We start from the raw sequence: 18,008 nt of genomic DNA on the forward strand, positions 1-18,008 counted from the left end.
TATGATATACTTCTGCCCTTTTATAGTGAAAATTTAGTTGTTGAGTTTTGTCCGTTTTTTAAAATTAGACATAGGGATCCCTAGGTGGTAATTCAATGTGAAAAATAAAAACAAAACAATCTTAGCACCTCTTGAGATAGTCCCCTAGTTACTAAAGGGTAGGATTCCAAAAATTTAGCTCTAGGCTAGTTTGAAGGAAACCTAGAAAGCATTTCTCTGTAGATTCAACGTTATAAATGAAGATTAGATTCCTGAGTCAAGCCACAAATGAGATTTGACTCAGGAAGCAACTAAACACTATGGCCTGTGTTTAGGGTCTTGTGAAGGCATCATAAGAAATGATGCCGAAGGCAGTAATAACAGCTAATAAGAGTGATTGATTTGTGCATCTACTCTATGGCACGCGCTGAAGTGAAATCATTTGTATTAACTTACTTCGCCTCTCAACTTTGCAAGGTAAGAATCACTAGTCTCATTTTATAGAGGGGAAAAATAAAGGGAGATTAAGGAACGTGCCCTCGACCACACAATTAGTAAGTGGTGGAGCTGGGGTCTGAACCCACAAGGCCAGGCCCAAAGCCTACCTCTGACACACCCTTCACATAGGCATTTCGATCTCTTTCCTCATCTAGGTACCTGGGTGCACCCAACACAAACCCTTAGAATATGCAGAATTCCCTTTGGCAGCCCCTCTCTCTGTCAGCCTCCTGTCCCTTTCCTTGGGACTGTGTTGGCATGGCTTTCTGTATCTGTTAAGTCTACAGGTTCCTGGGGCCAATCAGACAACATTTGGGGACTCAACTATACGAGGCTTAACTGCTAGAATTGGCAATAGTGGTTTTTTAAAGTTTTGGTTTTTTTTTTAAATTCCAGTGAACATACTGTGTAATATTAGTTTCAGGTATACAATACAGCGATTCAACACTTCCATCTCAATCTTGGAAAGTTTAGACTGAGAACACTGCTCTTCTAAAAGCTGCTTATGGAGGGATAGCCCCCTGACAAGCCAAGAGATTTCTGATCACAGAGGTACTATAGTGTTAGAAGCAGAAACGAGCAGAAAGCACACAAGTCTAGCACCCCCTCCTCTTACAGAGGGAGGAAGAGTGGTTTAGAGAGATTTATTTTTTTTATTTTTTTTTAACATTTATTTATTTTTGAGACACAGAGAAAGAGAGAGAGAGCATGAACAGGGGAGGGTCAGAGAAAGAGGGAGACACAGAATCCGAACAGGCTCCAGGCCCTGAGCTGTCAGCACAGAGACCGACGCGGGGCTCGAACCCACGGACCGCGAGATCATGACCTGAGCCGAAGTCGGACGCTTAACTGACTGAGCCACCCAGGTGCCCCTGGTTTAGAGAGATTTAAAACCTACCCAAGCAGTGGCAAGCTGGGAATAATCGCAGACTAACATAGCTAAACTGCAGCCTACAGAATTTGTCCAAAGATAAATTTATTACAAAAGCAAGGAACCATTCTTAATGATTACTTCATAATTAGCCCTTCACTGCTAACTCCATTTCTTAAGACATCGATCTAGTTAAAAATAATCACTTCCCCTTTTTCCCAAGCCTTAGTGCTATCCTCAAACCAACTGTACAGGGAGCCAGCACGAAGGAAGCTCAAGTGTGAGGTCTCCTTGGCACCTGGGAGTAAACATCTGAGGTGTGAAGGGTCTCTAACACTGGTCCAAAGATCTTTCAAGAGAGATCTCCTGCCCACCCTGCTTATCAGCTGAGTGACTGAGGGCAACCCCTCTCAACAACTTTATCAAGCTATTAAACATAAAGATATATATGTACTTATCTTAAAAGGTTGCTATAAGAATTTAACGAGATGTTGCACCCAAACACACCTGGTACATTCCCAGGAATGTAATAGTTATCAATCAAATCTATTTACCAATGTGATTTATGCTCAAATTTTATCAGGGTGCCAAGCAACATAATGTTAAATTTGGAATTACATTATGAAGTCCAGATAATTTTCCATTTCTCTGTAATTTATTTTTCTTTTAATCTTTTTTAACGTTTATTTATTATTGAGAGACAGAGAGTGAGCATGGAAGGAGCAGAGAGAAGGAGAGACACAGAATCTGAAGCAGGCTCCAGGCTCTGAGCTGTCAGCACAGAGCCTGACTTGGGGCTCGAACTCACAAACCGCGAGATCATGACCCGAGCTAAAGTCAGACGCTCAACCGACTGAGCCACCCAGCACCCCTATTTTTCTTTTAATGGGTAATATATTACCTTTATGATTTAAACAAATCATGATTTTTAAAAGCAAGTTCTTTCTAGGGCAAGTAACTCTAGGTTAATGTTTAGGGAACTGTCATTAGACTGGACTTATTTATAATAACATTAAGTAATTGACAGACCTTGAACCTACCCTTGAAAAGTTTCCTTTTTCAATCAAAAAACAGACAGGAAAATCATGACTGTAGGCAATAAATTCAGGTAACATGAAAGAAGTTATTTTAGGGCAAGACTGTAGAAGTCTGTCTTATAGTTCAAAATGATGAGGCTTTCAAAACTGGTTTTTCCTCCCTCTCAATTCAACCAGTCTTTTCTGAGCATCAGCTATTTTCAGGCATAGTGCTAGGCACTAAGGGGAGAAAAGAGAATTAAGGTATAGTCCTTGCACTTAGAGTTTATTTCAATCCTTTCTTAAATTTCAATGAGTCTTTTGTTTTAAAATATGCCAGCCCCACCCCTGAAAATGGAGGAATAGATGAAATAAGACTGACAAAATACTGAGATGTATTGAATTAGCTGATAGGTACCGAAGGGTTCATTTTGCTTTCCTCTCTACTTTTGTGTATGCTTGAACTTTTCCATAATAATGAAAGAAAAAATCTGGCAAGGAAGATAAGCTATAACTAAAGATAAATCAGCATTTATGCTAGGTATCATTTTTGGAGAATCTCTACACATACACATCTGTGTACCACAGGGGATGGAGGGAGAATACTAGGTGCAGTCCACAAATATTTACTAAACATTAATGCACCAGAAGAAAGGGTGTGGTCTTCATTTAGCTGCCAAGAGTGCCAAGTCAGAGTTCTAAACCCAGCTGTTTTCCAAACCCATCTGGTCGTCCTTTAAGCACAGAGCCTCTCAGGGCACGGCCCCAGGCACATGATCCTACTCCCATAGGCCTCTCTGGAGCAGCAGCAGGGGAAAGGCTGGTATTATGCTACTCGTTTTACTCTTGCAGAGTTCCTAAGAGCTGAGTGTCTGCACACATGTTGTCCTACCTTCTTTGGGCCTCTGGTATTCGTTCTTCTATTTATAGCTCCCTTACCTGGCTGCTAAGTGATGGCTGCCCAGACCCTGAAGAAGCAATGATTCCTTGGGTTGGGGGTAAGGATGGGATAGAAATGATGACAGCCACTTACAAGCACAAGCCATTTAAACTCAGAGCCTGAGCCCCTAATTGTAAGCTCCAAAATTGTAAGCATTTAAGCAAGAAAATGATGATGGCATTGCATGTTAACCCACAGAATACAATGAAGAATCCACAGTGATACAAATGACCAAATAAACAAATGGGAGGAAAAAGGGCAGCTCTTTCTTATAGGAAACTCTCAATTAATAAGGAAGCAGGAGGTAGAAAAAAATCACTAGGCAAACACCACTGCAACAATTGTTGCAGACAAGATCCATCAATGAGAATTAAAATTAGTGGATGAAAGGTTGAGGATAAACAGAGTTTGCATAGTCTCAAGTATCTCCCCCAAGATAATTATTAGTTGCAAAGGGAAAGACAATAACTTCACAGCAGAGTAACACAGATTTCACCCTAAGTGATCAGGTTTAGTATCATCAGTGTTAAGACCTATCAACCTCATGAATCAGTGATATATTGAACTCCACAAAATAACCAGTACTCTCCAAAAGGGTCAAAATAATGAAGGACAAGGAAAAACTGAGAAACTATCTCAGATGGAAAAGACAAAGGAGAAATAACTAAATGCAATGTAGATCCTGGATAGACTATGGGAACAACAACAAAAAATTATTAGCAGGAAAATTGATGAAATCCAAATAAAATCTGTAGTCTAGTTAATAGTACTGATAATTGAACCATGGTTATGTAATGGTCTAATATTAGGGGAGGTTGAGTGATTTCTCTGTACCATTTTTGCAACTCCTCTCTAAGTCTAAAATTAATTAAAAATTAAAAGTTAAAATTTTAAAAGTCAGAGACTGAGCAAAACCCAAGTCAATATACAGCAGTTAACTTAATTCTCAAAGAGAACCATTGTTTTTTGTATTCCTGGACCTCAAAATGACCTGACACATAGCAGGTGCTGAATTTGGTAAATAATCAGTGACCTTCTAGAGTATACTAGTTGAAATACATAAGGACATACCATAATCCCAGGCTACTACTAAAAATAGATGAGAAGGCAGGAGGAGAAGGAAAAATAAAGATTAATAAAGAAGAGAAAAAATTAAGTGGGTCTCAAATTCCATTTGGGGAACGTTTTAAAAACTGAAAAAGGCTCACCCCCATGCTGGCTCCCCTCAGGTAACTAACACCAACACTCTTCTAAGAGTAATGAGCCCCATCTCTAATAAATGGCACTTCCTCTCGGTCATGCCCACCGCCTTCTGCTCCTCTGCCATTGAGTATTCAAAAGCAGTGCCTCTCTCACCTGATTCTGAAAGGAATTGCTGCTTAGACCATCCCTTCCATCCGGAATTCACAGAGCACACAGGAGCAGTGTCTCGCACTCTAGGCAAGAGCTTCCCGATGGTCCTGCAATAACTGTTTCACGGTAAGAGTCACCACAAAACAATCAGGAAACAAGCAGTAAATTTAACTAGCAAAGGACTGACGCTGTTTTATATAGTAAATGTTATACAGCATAACAGAGTCTGTAAGAATTTCTGATGGGGGCTTTGAATGGAGATTCATTGTGTATGTCTGTGTCAAGTTCAGGTATCCCAGAGAACCCTGCAGGGGGGGTCAGTCAGAGTTCCCTTTCTGTAGTCCTTAGGGGCACACCAATGAGAAGGTTTGAGAAGGCCTAAGGTAGTGGAAAAAACAAAGGCTCTGAAGTCACAAAGAGCTGAGTTCAAATCCTGTTACCAGATGCATGAATGGCTTTCGGCAAGTGACCTAAATTTCTGAGTCTGTTTTGCTATTTATTTAAAAAGCATGTTTCATACATGGTTCCAAGAATGCCTCTTACCAAATATGGCGGGGAATGTTAAAATTGAAGATTGCTGGGCCCTACTCCAGAGCTAATGGGTCAGAACAGCTGGGCCTGGGACTCAGGAAAATGATTTTTTTTTTAATTCAAAAATTGTTTTAATGTTTATTTTTGAGAGAGAGAGAGAAAGAGAGGGCGCATGCACAAGTTGGGGAGGGGCAGAGAGAGAGAGTGGGAGACACAGAACATGAAGCAGGCTCCAGGCTCTGAGCTGTCAGCACAGAGCCCAATGCTTGGCTTGAACCACGGACCACGAGATCATGACCTGAGCCAAAGTCAGCCGCTTAATTAACCGACTAAGCCACCCAGCCCCCGGGAAAATGAATTTTTAACAAGTTCCCCAAGTGACTCTTCTACCCATTAAAATTTGAGAACCACTGAAATAAGAGAATGAACCTAGAAGGCAATAGATCCTTTACAAATGTTAATTTTCCTTCTAGTGAGGAAAAGTAGTGAGAAGATACGTGAAAATGAGATTTTAAAATGCATTCGAATAGCTTTTAACTCCATCACTTAATTTATTCTAAGGAAATAATCAGAAAGGCAGACCACAATATTCAAGCCAACATTATAAAAATAAACAAAAATTGAAAAGAATCAGAATGTTAACGATATAGAGCTGACTTAATTAATTATGGTAACTCCATATGCCAGAACATATGCTTTTATAAAAAGGTGTTTAAAAAACTTAACTACATGCGAAGGTGCTCATGATAGCAAACTGGAAAAAAAAACCAGAATATAAAAATGTACACAGAATACAATTCCAGTTATTCTCTAAATGTATGGTGTGCATTTATGTCTTTTACATATATATATATATATATATACACACACACACATACACACATATATGTGTGTATGTGTGTGTGTGTTTGTGTCAGAAAGAATGACTGGTGGTTGTATGTTAATTATAGGATTTGGGAAATTGTTTTTTCCCATATGTTCTAATTGTTCTAAAGTGGGGTTTTTGTGGGGCGCCTAGGTGGCTCAGTCGGCTAAGTGTCCAACTTGGGCTCAGGTCATGACTCACAGTTCAAACCCTGCATCAGGCTCTGTGCTGACAGCTTGGAGCCTGGAGCCTGTTTCAGATTCTCTGTCTCCCGTTCTCTCTTTCCCTCCCCCATTCATGCTCTCTCCCTCCAAAATAAATAAATAAATAAACAAACATCAAAAACTTAAAAAATAAATTAAGTGGGGTTTTTGTGATCAGAAACGTTTTTTTTTCTAATACAATGACTATATAGATTTCCTTCAAAATACATTAAAATTTATAGGTAACACAATAGATAGTTGTACAAGATACAAGACTGTAACCTTCAGCTCTGTAAGTTTGGCAGCATTCACATAACTTTTAAGGAAATCTGTTCTAAAGAGGCCCCAACAAGCCCAAATCTGAAAGAAAAACTCAGAGGCTGTCAATAATTCTCAGTGCCACAAGAAAATCCTGTGATCTCTGTTTGAAATTCCTATCCCTAGGCTCTACTCCCAGAGATTTTTATTTCAAAGGTCTAAGTGAGGTCAGAGCATCCATATTCCATATTTTCAATAGGAACTTAGGTATGTTTGAGAAACCACTGTCCCTTGACGACTTAAAAAAGAGAACAAACCCGCCACTGACTTGCTTTTGATGTTTCCACTCTGAATAAAAGATCTTCAAAGAAATGATTAGCGCTCAAATCATTTGCATGCATCTCTGGAAAAAGCACCCATTATTATTAGCTCAGTTTAAAGTAGATACTAAACACTTATTTGATGTGGCACATAAAACACAATATCAGAGCTAGTTTTACTGCCCCCCCCAAGATTATGTGGTCAAACAGGTCAATATTTCTAACAGATGTTTCTAACCTGATCAAGGCATAGATCTTCTCTCCCAATAATGCACAAAGACAGGAACCTGAACATTTTTGCAATTTCGTGGAGGTTAAAGGCCAACCAGAAAATAAAATTCCAAAAAGATAAACTATGGTCCAATCAAGCATTATCTCCTCGCCCTAGAGTCACATTCCAGAACTCCTGCCCAGCCCTCCGGCCTAGGATAGCCTTCTTCCCCTCTTTTTAAGCCCAGTCTCTTAGCCTGGACCCTGAATAATACTGATGCCTGGACTTTCTTGCATCCCTAACATGTTACCTTCCTTTAAATTAAAAAAAATGAGAAATTAAAACACACACACACACACACACACCTCTCCTGAACCCTCAAATTACTATCTTCTTGCTCCTCCTTTTGATCACCAAAGGGCTGCAAAGCGCTTCCTGAGCCCTGGCCACCTCCACGTCCCCATCCCTCTCCCACTCTTGAACACTATGCAACCCAGCGCACACCCACTTTGTAACTGCTCTCCAAGGCTAGCAATCCAAAGGCCTTTTCTCAGTCCCAATCCTCCTAGACTTTTCTACTCTTTTCAAACTAGAGACAGCCTTTATCTTCTAATGGAAGCCGATCAACAGACACTGATCGACAGACGGGGGATGGCCTCAGAGCCCACTCCGGGCAGGCGTCTCTGAAGTACTTTAAAAGCCAGGTGACTCTCACAACTCTCCGGCGCCAGCAGGCCGCAGGCTGGGATCAGCTGATCGGTTTCCTAGGAGAAACCCTGGGAGAGAGGGCTCTAAGGAGGAAGGGGCTTTCTCACGTTGATGTGCCCGCGGGGAAAGAGGTGCTGGGGGACGACCCCAGATTCGTGAGACCACCCCTGAACCTCTCCCTACCTGGCAGCATCTGGCCCGGCTTCCCCGCCGGCAGAAGAGGGAGCGCCGCGGAGGTGCTCGCACCTGAGCCGGTGCCTCCCGCCAGGCTCGGCCTCCGCAGGCCCCCTGGCCGACCTCACCGCTCGGACTCGGGCAGGACCGCCCCACCGAGCCAGGCCGCGCCGCTGCGCTGCGTCCGCCCCACCGCGCGCCCAGACCCAAATTGGTACCCACCCCGGTGCGCCCCACGGCGGTGCCCACCAGGAGCCCGCCGCCGCCCTCCGCACCGGACTGCGCGTCCCGGGCGCCTGCGGAGCCAAGGCCCGGCGCACTCACCGTAGACGCGGCCCCGGCCAGCACCGCCGGGAGAAGGGAGGAGGCATGAGGGCCCATGGGGACCGCCCCCGCCACCCCAGAGGAGGTTCCCGAGCGCAGGCTCCGCCCCCCGCGTCCGCCCCGAGAGTCCGGTCCTCCGGGCCTCGCGGGCTGGTCTGCCAGTTTCTCCGCTAGCATGGCGCTCCACCCCAGGCCGGCCGGACCCCACCCGGGCAGTGGAAGAACGAGGAGGGAGAAAGAGGGGTGGACATCTTGTCTTTTGGAAGATCTAAAGCCTGGTGCCAGTAATACTGAGTTAGGTGCTGGGCGCTTCCCAGATTCACCCCGTAAATGCTCACAAAGCATTGGCTCGTTCAAAGAGGGGGTTAGTTCTGGTTTTACAGAACAGGAAACTGAGGCTTCAGAGGTTAGTAAACTTACATCACCTGACAGGTTTCAGCTTTCTCAACTACGTAATGTACCAATTCACCTGCCTTCCCATTTCACAGGACGATTGAAAATATTAACTGAATAAATTATTCGAAATCCTAATATCTTCAAAGATATTATTACGGAAGGTCAAGACAGAATGATGTTTATACTAAAGATTTAAGTGAAAAATCATCCTGGGTTCTGCTTAGGCAGGCAGGATAGCAGGCCAGATTCTCCAGGACACCCACCACTGACAAGAAACTAAGAGATTCTCCAAGAATTACCCCGACCCAAAAGGAACAAACCGTGGGAAGAACCAGCACTGGGTCATTGACCTCTGAGCACCTGGCTTTGCTTGAGAGCACGTGGAGAGTTTCTGCTGACACTGTGATCTGGGACTGGAAGAAGGAGACCCAAACATGAGGCTTTAAAGAGTTACCAAGTTCCCTGTGTTCTAAGCAGAAGCAATAAAAAAAAAAAAAAAACCGCACTCTGGAGGACGCTTCTTTGATTCAGTCCCATAAGATTCATGCAAATGCAAGTTAATGACAAAATCCTGAAACACAGGAGGTCACACATAAGTGACAGTCAGCAGAACTGATACACAATAGATTAAGGGCTTCTCTAACACAGAATACAAACCTTTTGTTTGTTTGTTTTTTGTTGTTGTTGTTTTTAATTTAAAGGAAAAGAAAAAAAAGAACATCCTTGGCGATTACTTACCAATTATGATGGAGATAGAGTGCCAGTACATTGGAGAAATCTGGCAGATACCACCTTAATCAAGTACTCAAAGTTAAGTTCACCAGTAGTACAAATTGGCATCACGCATGAGGTGGTGTTCTAAGAACATGACATCACCTTTATTGTATTCCAAATACAGAACTGGAATTTAATCACAAGGAAACAGATAAGCCCAAATTATGGGACAGTCTACAAAACAACTGGTCTGTACACCTCAGATATTTCAATGTCGTAAAGACAAAAAAAAAAAAAAAAAAAAAAAAAACTGTTTCAGGGGTGCCTGGGTAGCTCAGTCGGTTAAGCGTCTGACTTCGGCTCAGGTCATGATCTCACGGTTTGTGAGTTTGAACCCCACGTCGGGCTGTGTGCTGATAGCTCAGAGCCTGGAGCCTGCTTCAGATTCTGTGTCTTCCCCTCTCTCTCTCTCCTCCTCCCATGCTCACGCTTTGTCTCTGTCTCTCAATAATAAGCGTTAAAAAAAAATTAAAAAAACAAAAACAAAACTGTTTCAGATTAAAGACTGTTCCTAGCCCAATGAGACTAAGGAGATTTGACATCTGAATTTCTGGATTGAAAAAAAGTTGCTGCAAAGTATATTATTGAGACAACTGGAAATGAATATGTACAATGTGATAGATTTAAAATAACCTGTAATTCTTTGACATTCCTCTGGCTGAGAAATGGGGACATATTTCTCCTTTTAAATCTGGCTGGCCTAACGGAATGGGAAAAGATATTTGCAAATGACATATCAGACAAAGGGCTAGTATCCAAAAATCTATAAAGAGCTCACCAAACTCCACACCCGAAAAACAAATAACCCAGTGAAGAAATGGGCAGAAAACATGAATAGACACTTCTCTAAAGAAGACATCCGGATGGCCAACAGGCACATGAAATGATGCTCAACATCACTCCTCATCAGGGAAATACAAATCAAAACCACACTCAGATATCACATATCACCTCATGCCAGTCAGAGTGGCCAAAATGAACAAATCAGGAGACTATAGATGCTGGAGAGGATGTGGAGAAATGGGAACCCTCTTGCACTGTTGGTGGGAATGCAAATTGGTGCAGCCGCTCTGGAAAACAGTGTGGAGGTTCCTCAAAAAATTAAAAATAGACCTACCCTATGACCCAGCAATAGCACTGCTAGGAATTTACCCAAGGGATACAGGAGTACTGATGCATAGGGGCACTTGTACCCCAATGTTTATAGCAGCACTCTCAACAGTAGCCAAATTATGGAAAGAGCCTAAATGTCCATCAACTGATGAATGGATAAAGAAATTGTGGTTTGTATACACAATGGAGTACTACGTGGCAATGAGAAAGAATGAAATATGGCCCTTTGTAGCAACGTGGATGGAACTGGAGAGTGTGATGCTAAGTGAAATAAGCCATACAGAGAAAGACAGATACCATATGTTTTCACTCTTATGTGGATCCTGAGAAACTTAACAGAAACCCATGGGGGAGGGGAAGGAAAAAAAAAAAAAGAGGTTAGAGTGGTAGAAAGACAAAGCATAAGAGACTCTTAAAAACTGAGAACAAACTGAGGGTTGATGGGGGGTGGGAGGGAGAGGAGGGTGGCTGATGGGTATTGAGGAGGGCACCTTTTGGGATGAGCACTGGGTGTTGTATGGAAACCAATTTGACAATAAACTTCATATATTGAAATCAATCAATCAATCAATCAATCAATCAATCTGGGCTGGCCTGTCACTGCTTTTACAAATGGAATAGAGTGAAAGTCAAGGGATGCCAATACTGAACCCAACCTTTATTTTATTTTATTTTTTTCTGAGCTCAATCTTTAAAAGGCAATTTCTGCTTCTTCCACTTATACTCTTTCCTGAATTTGATCATTGTATTGTTGTTATATAGGAAAGTGATTTTATTCTTAAGATTTATTTAATGATTAACTATCACGATGTCTGCAATTTCTCTCCCATAGTTCAATTAAAGTGTGTGTGTGAGAGAGAGTGAGAAAGAAAGCGTGCACAAATGTGGCAAAATGTTAACAACTGATGAATCTAGATGAAGTGTATACAGGTGTTCCCTGAATAATTTTTACAACTTTTCTAAGCCTTCATATTTTCCCCCAAAAAAGTTAAAAGAGAAAGGATTAAATCTCAAAGAGAGGGAAAGAAGCAATGACTAGACTTCTCTTTTTGGCCAAGATGAACACACAAGGACCATCCCACCCAAAGTATCTAAAACAAACAAACAAACAAAAAACAGACACAATATCTAAAACAACAGTTTTTAAGGTACTCTATATGAAGCAACGGAGGACAGTGATCTCTGAGAGACAGGAAACTGACAAGGTGAGTCCTACAACTGCCCCAGCTTGCTACTTTGAGAGTTTCCAAGCGTGGCAGAAGGAAGAGAAAGTTGAGACAGAGTCTGGCAGACTCCCTGAGTTCAGAAAACAGACCCTACAGTCCAGGGAGACTGAAGCAGCTAGAGTTCACAGGACAGAATAACAGAAAAAAGACAGCCTCACAGAAACAGAATACTGGACAGATCTGCAGAGAGTCCTCCCTCAACTATTTCTGATCAGTGTATGCATTTAAGGAAATGGTCCTAGGCCAGAGAAAGAACCACCTGTAAAGATTAGAGGGAAGCGTTCTTGTCATTCACATTGGGCTAGGAACAGCGCCTATTTCAATCAGGCTGGAAAAACTCAAAATTTACAAGGCACTGGGTAGAGTATTCAGGAAGGTCTTGCCTCAGTAGTGGAGAAGCAGCCCTACAATGAGCACCGCTCCAGACCTACCTGGCATCCAAACAAAGATTACCAGCTATACAAAGAGTCAAGAAAATACAACTAATAGGGGGAAAAAGAATTAGTGAAAAGCAATCCAGAAGTGACACAGATGTTAGCATTTACAGAAAAGAACATTAAGACAGTTATTATAACTGTATTGTATATATTCAAAAAAGTAGAGTCACAGAAAATATTAAGGAAGACCCAAATGAAATGAAAATGAAAAATGAAAAATAAAATGCATGACAATATCAAATAGGCCAGGAGGGGATAAATGAAAGAATATTGTAAGGTTCTTATATTACGTGTGAAGAGGCATAATATCACTTTAAGGCAGACTATGATAGATAAATACATATTATAAACCGTTAAGCAATCACTAACATATCAAAATAAAGAATTATAATTAATAAAGCAACTAAGGAGATAAAATCATATCAAAAAGAAACTTGATTAGTCCAAACGAAGGTAGAAAACTAGGAATGGGGCAACAAATAACAGGTGGGACAAATAGAAAACAAACAGCAAAAGGAGATACTCAAATCTAACAACATTAATAATCAAATTAAATATAAATGGTGTAAATAGCCTGATTAAAAGGCATAGCTTATCAGGTTGAATAAAAAAGCAAGACCCAACTATATGCTTCCTACAAAAAGTGCACTTTAAATATGAAGATGATGTAACAAATAGGTTAAAAGTGAAAGGATGGAAAGAGAGAAACCACGCTAACACTAGCCGAAAGAAAATGAGATCAACTACCTTAAAATCAAACAAAATACATTTCAGACCAAAGAATATTTCCAGGGATAAAGAAGGTCATTTTATCATTATAAGGATAAAGGATCAATTCATCAAGAGAAAATAACAATCTTAAACATTTATGAACCTAATAACAGTACCTCAAAATACATGAAGTTAAAACTGATAGAACTGCACAAAGAAATAGATGACTCCATAATTATAGTCAGAGATTTTAACACTACTCAATAATTGCTAGACCATGTATGCAGAAAATCAGTATGGATATAGAAAATTTTAAAAACTAATCACTTGACCTGATTGACTTTTGTAAAACACCTAACAATAGCAGAATACACATTCTTCTCAAGTGCACAAAGAACTATTCTGGGTCACAAGACTCAATAAAACACAATAGGATTCAAGTCATACAACCTATGTTCTCTGACCACAGAAAAATTAAATTAGAAATCAATAACTAAAAGATCCTTGGAAAATCCCCCAGTATTTGGAAACCAAACAATACCTTTCTTTATAACTGGGAGATTAAAGAAAAAATCAAAAGAGGAATTTTAAAAGTATTTGCAACTGAATGAAAATGAAAACAACATATCAGGATTTGTAGATGTGATTAACGCATTACTTAAGGGAAAACCTACAACACTAAATGTCTATATTAAGAAAAAGAAAGCTTTCAAATCAATGATCTCAGCTTCTACCTTACAAAACTAGAAAAGAAAGAGCAAATCAGACATAAAGCAGAAAAAAGGAATAATAAAGACCAAGGCAGAATCCAATGAAATAGAAAAGAAGAAAACAATAGAATCAAATAAAGCAAAGGCTGGTTCTTTCGGAAAAATCAGTAAAATGGATTAAGCTGTAGCCAGACTAATCAGGAAAAAAAGTAAAAAGATAAATTATCAATAACAGGAATGCAGAGTTGATATCACCACATATTCTATAGGTATTAAGAATAAAAATAGATCCTTTTGTAAGTCATAAGTGTGATAATTGATGTTCATGCTGTTTTGTGACATGTGCCTCCTTCAAACCTTGTAACAACTGCAGTGTATTGTCCATCTCATGTGAAAAACACAAACAAACAAGAAAAAGGGGGTAAAAATAGATTATTATGACTAGTAATAACTTTATGCCAATAAATTTCACAACCTAGATAAAATGGAAAAACTCCTTGAAAGACATAACTTACCATAGCTCACACAAAAATAAATAGATAACTTAAAAAGCCCTATATCTGTTAAAGAAATTGAACTTGTACTTAAAAGCCTTTCCACATGGAAAATTTCAGGCCCACATAGCTAGAAGTAATAATATTAGCTCTATAGAAATTATAGAGGGGCACCTGTGTGGCTCAGTCAGTTAAGCATCCAACTTTGGCTCAGGTCATGATCTCACAGTTAGTGGGTTCGAGCCCCGCATCAGCCTCTGTGCTGACAGCTCGGAGCCTGAAGCCTCCTTTGGATTCTGTGTCTCCCTCTCTCTTTGCCCCTCCCCAGCTTGCTCTCTCTCTCTCTCTCTCTCTCTCTGTCTCTCTCTTAAAAATAAACATTAAAAAAATAAAGAAATTAGTATCTGTACTAATACTAATTCTATAGAAGGAAGAAGTAATACTAATTCTACACAAGATTTTCCAAAGGAAAACTCCCAACTCATTCTATGCGGCCAGTATTATCCCAACTCCAAACCCAGACAAAGATATTACAGGAAACAAAACTACAGACTAATATCTCTCATGTACATAGAAGCAAAAAATCTAAACAAAATTTTAGCAAATTGAACTCAACGGTATAAAAAAGGATAACATAATATAACCAAGTGGGTGTGTTCGCCCCCAAAATGCAGAATTGTTTTACTGTTCAAAAATCAAACAGTAGGGAATGCAAACTGGTACAGCCACTCTGGAAAACAGTGTGGAGGTTCCTCAAAAAATTAAAAATAGACCTACCCTATGACCCAGCAATAGCACTGCTAGGAATTTACCCAAGGGATACAGGAGTACTGATGCATAGGGGCACTTGTACCCCAATGTTTATAGCAGCACTTTCAACAATAGCCAAATAATGGAAAGAGCCTAAATGTCCATCAACTGATGAATGGATAAAGAAATTGTGGTTTGTATACACAATGGAATACTATGTGGCAATGAGAAAGAATGAAATCTGGCCTTTTGTAGCAACGTGGATGGAACTGGAGTGTTATGCTAAGTGAAATAAGCCATACAGAGAAAGACAGATACCATATGGTTTCACTCTTATGTGGATCCTGAGAAACTTAACAGAAGACCATGGGGGAGAGGAAGGAAAAAAAAAAGTTAGAGAGGGAGGGAGCCAAACCATAAGAGACTCTTAAAAACTGAGAACAATCTGAGGATTGATGGGGGGTGGGAGGGAGGGGGGGGTGGGTGATATGTATTGAGGAGGGCACCTGTTGGGATGAGCCCTGGGTGTTGTATGGAAACCAATTTGACAATAAATTTCATATTAAAAAAAATCAAACAGTAATTCATCATATTAGCAAACCAAAGGAGAAAAACCATATAATCATCTCAATAGGTGCAAACACTGCATTTGACAAAATCTTATATTTATTTCTAATAAAAATTCTTGGCAAGCTAGGAGTATGAGGAAACTTCTTCAACCTGATAAAAGACATTTATAAAATACTGACAGCTAACATCACATTCATTGGTTAAAGACTGAATACTCTCCCACTAAGATCAAGAACAAGATAGGGGGATGTCTTCTATCACCACTTTTATTCAATATTGTATATAGATACAAAAACTCTAAACATAATTTCAATAAATTTAACAATATGTAAAAAGGATACTACATCATGACCAAGTGGGATTCATCCCAAGAGGAATTCAACCCTTCAAAAACCAACCAATTCAATTCTTTTTTGCAAACTAAAAAGAAAACCCAGGTGAAATCATATTTCTAAAAAATAAATAAAAGGAGTCCATATTGAAGAAAGAAGAAAAACTGTCTTTTCATAAATAACATGATTATCTCTGTAGAAATTTCAGTGCAGTATACAAAACTGCCACAAAAACTAATAAACTTAGGGAGGCACAAGATACAAGATTGATACACAAAAATGAATTGAATTTCTATATATTGGCAATGAACAATTAAAAATTGAAATTTTAAGATAGCATCAAAAAATAATGAAAGACTTAAGGATAAATGTGACAAAAGATGTGAAAAATCTTTTTTTTTAAAACTACTTCATTGACAAATGATTGACATACAAAAAGGTATACATGTTTAATGTGCACAACTTGGTGAGTTTCAGGTGTGGCTGGTTTTTTTTTTGTTTTTTTTTTTAAATTTACATCCTAGTTAGTTAGCATGTAGCACAACAATGATTTCAGGAGTAGATCCCTCAATGCCCCTTACCCATTTAAAACATCCCCCCCTCCCATAACCTCTCCAGCAACCCTCTGTTTGTTCTCCATATTTAAGAGTCTCTTATGTTTTGTCCCCCTCCCTATTTTTATATTATTTTTGTTTCCCTTCCCTTATGTTCATCTGTTTTATATCTTAAAGTCCTCATATGAGTGAAGTCATATGGTATTTGCCTTTCTCTGACTGACTAATTTCACTTAGCATAATACCCTCTAGTTCCATCCACATAGTTGCAAATGGCAAGCTTTCGTTCTTTTTGATTGCCGAGTAATACTCCATTGTATATATTTACCACAACTTCTTTTTAATACTTTTTAATTTATTTTTGAGAGAGAGAGAGAGAGAGAGCATGCGATGTTGGGGTGGGGGGAGGTGGAGGGACAGAGAGAGAGGGAGACACAGATTCCAAAACAGGCTCCAGGCTCTGAGCTGTCAGCACAGAGCCTGATGCAGGGCTTGAACCCATGAACTGTGAGATCATGACCAGAGCCCAAGTCAGATACTTAACTGACTGAGCCACCCAGGTGCCACTATATACCACATCTTCTTTATTGCTTCATCCATCAATGGATGGATTTGGGCTCTTTCCATACTTTGGCTACTGTTGATAGTGCTGCTATAAACATTGGGGTGCATGTGTCCCTTTGAAACAGCATGGATGTGAAAGATCTTAAACTGAAAAGGACAAAACATTGCTGAGAGAAACTCAAGAGACCTAAATGAATGAGATACATACTTTGTTCATGGGTCAGAAGACTCAATATTGTCAAGATATCAACTCTCCCCAAATTGATCTATAGGTTCAATGCATTTCTAATAAAAATCCCAGGAGATTTTTTTTTTCTCCAGAAATTGACAAGCTGAAAATCATAATAAAATCCAAAGGACCTAGAACTCCTAAAAACAACTTTGGAAAATAATATTAGATGATTATGAGCATTACTGTAAAGCTACCGTAATTAAAACAGTATAATATAAGCATAAAGATAGATTAATGGACTATAACCAAGATTCCAAAAATAGGGTCAGTTGGCTGGTTCAGCCAGTAGAGCATGCAACTCTTAATCCAGGCTCTTGTGTTCAAGCCCCATGTTGGGGGTAAAGGTTACTTAATAATAATAATAAAATAATAAAAGAAGAAGAAGAAGAAGAAGAAGAAGAAGAAGAAGAAGAAGAAGAAGAAGATTCCAAAAATAAAATCATGTAAAAATGACTTTTGACAAAGGTACAAATGCAATTTAATGGAGAAAGGATGTTTTTTTCAATAAATAGTGCTTGAACAACTAAATATTCCTTTAAAAAAAAAACCCATCTCAACCATGTACAAAAATAACTCATAATGAATGACAGACCTAAATGTAAAACCTAATGTATAAAATATCTAGAAGAAAATCTTCTAAACTGGACTTAAACAAAACCACTCTTTGAAAAACACTTAAGAAAATGGACAAACACCAAATCAAATAAAGATACCACAAAAAACAAGAACTACAGGCCAATATGTCTTATGAATATAGATGCAAAATCCTCAACAAAATATTAGCATACTGAGTCCAACAACATATTTTTAAAAATCAAACATTATGATCAAGTGGGATTTATTCCCAGGATGCAAGTATAGTTCAGTATTTGGAAAACAATCAATATGATACAT

At 39.5% G+C, this 18,008-nt stretch overlaps 1 non-coding gene across 1 annotated transcript; it reads left to right on the forward strand.

The window, feature by feature from the left end:
• The first annotated feature begins 13,906 nt into the window (after positions 1–13,906).
• On the forward strand, positions 13,907–14,009 carry LOC122199060. Its single transcript, XR_006193328.1, has one exon. It is a non-coding gene; the product is annotated as a small nucleolar RNA U13 (small nucleolar RNA).
• Positions 14,010–18,008: the final 3,999 nt, after the last annotated feature.

This window comes from Panthera leo, chromosome C2 (genome assembly GCF_018350215.1).
Source record: "Panthera leo isolate Ple1 chromosome C2, P.leo_Ple1_pat1.1, whole genome shotgun sequence".
NCBI classification, from domain to species: Eukaryota; Metazoa; Chordata; class Mammalia; order Carnivora; family Felidae; genus Panthera; species Panthera leo.